A 1,913-nucleotide genomic window follows, 5' to 3' on the forward strand; every position below is an offset into this window, starting at 1 on the left:
CTGGGAGCGGAACGGAGAAGTGCCACTTGTCCTGGAGGAGTGGGAATTTGGGGGACTTGCTGGTAGGGGAGGTTTGACCTTTCCCCAGGATGCCTGGGCCATGGGGCGCCCTCTGCTGTTCTCGGGCCCACCCTGCACCAGCTCTGAGGTGGCCCCACCCTCCCAATACCCCCAGCTCTCCACCAAGCCCTGCACCCCTGCCCCCTTCCTCACAGTCCAACCAAAACCCCTCCCCTTGCTCAGTCCTGCAGCCTCCCCACCCACACCCCTGCCCACGACTTCCTATGGCCGGGGGACCCAAGCTCCATCACCCAGCCTTTCGGGGATCTGGTGTGTCCTGGCTGCTGAGGAAGAATTGAGGGGTGGTAAAAGTGGGCCTGAATCCCACAAGGCCTCTCCTTGGGCCGAAAGTCAAGCACAGCCTCCTCTTGTCCACTGCTCAGCTGGTCAGGGCCACGGCCGTCTCAAGTCAGGGTTTCCTAGGGCCCTCATGCTCACCACCTGGCTCCCGGGAGGGGGTGAGCCTGGCCCCTTGGCAGGGAGACGGCCCAGATCCTGCAACCATGTCAGCCCCACCTGCAGAGCCCTCAGCGAGGCGACGGTGAGGAGGGGGGTTGCTGCCAGGCAGGATGGCAGACCGCTGGGTCCACAGAGGACCTTCGACATGCTCCTCTGGAGAGAGAGATGAGGTAGGGGCAGCCTTGGAGGGAGTCGGGCAGAGGCGGCAGCTGCTTCCTCTTGGTCCTTTATGGGCGCTTGCTGGTCCCGAGGCTCCCACGTGCCTGCCTGGCACCTCACACGAACAGGCCCCAGATGGACTCCTGATTTCTGGCCCCCATCCCCCGAGACAGTTTCTGAGTCTTTCCTGCGGTAATGGTCACCCAGATAGCTAGGAACAAGATGCTGGTTGTTTGGGCCCATTTGGGCCCTCTGCCTCACATTCTACATCTAACCCAATTTTCAAAATATACTGATGATCTGACCACTGGTCACCTTCTCCATGGACACCCCTAGTTTAACCATCTGACTGGTCTCCCTGCTTCTCCCCTTGCCCCTCTCCAGTGTACCCTCCACTCAGCAGTCCTGCTGACGCGCAAAGCCCGTCAACGCCCCCATGCCAGCCAGTGATTCCCTTGTGGCCCACGGGGGTGGGGGGTGGGGGCTCTCCCCTCTCTGGCTTCACCTCCTGCCACCCTTCCTGCAGCTCATCAGCCCCATTCCTCAGCTCTCGGCTAAAACATTCCTTCCTCCCAGAAGACTCCCTGATACCCCTGGGGTACATTCAGGCCCCCTTCTCCCAAGTCCCGGAGGAGCCCGCACTTCCATGTTCATAGAACTCATGGCCTGCCCTCGGCTACCTCATCGGGAATGTGGAGGTGATGACGCATCACCTTCTGTAGGTAAGCTGTGAAGGTTACATGAGGTCATTCAGAAACCGTTTGATGGGAGTTGGTCAGTAACGGTCCCCTACATATTGAGGGGGGGACACTGTGTGTGTTGTGGCATGAGGAATGTTTTCAAGTCGGAAGTCCCGGTGTGGATGAACCCTGGAGAATTCCTGCTCTAGAGCACGTTAGCTCCTTCAAGTCCCAGGGGCCTGGCTAGACTTCTGAGTCTCCAACATCAAATGGGTGAGGGGTGTCTTGGGTCCCTTTCAGGCCCCCTATTGACCTTCTTACTAAAGGGGTGGTTTGTGGACTGGAGGCGTCTGGCTCACCTGGGAGCGTTAGGCTGTAGAATCTTTTCCCATCAGAATTTGCCTTTTAACACCTTCACGTGCGTGCGGGGAAACCCTGCCCTACATAGCACCGCACACACGTCCCGGTTCCTGAACCCATTAGTGCACCTCGTTTTAACAGATGAGGCACCAAGGCCCCTATCGGTCACCTAACCTGTTGGCTATTCCTCGCCCC

The sequence above is a fragment of the Echinops telfairi genome, unplaced genomic scaffold, assembly GCF_000313985.2.
Source record: "Echinops telfairi isolate 266 unplaced genomic scaffold, ASM31398v2 ScPeMD7_655;HRSCAF=1070, whole genome shotgun sequence".
Lineage (NCBI taxonomy): Eukaryota > Metazoa > Chordata > Mammalia > Afrosoricida > Tenrecidae > Echinops > Echinops telfairi.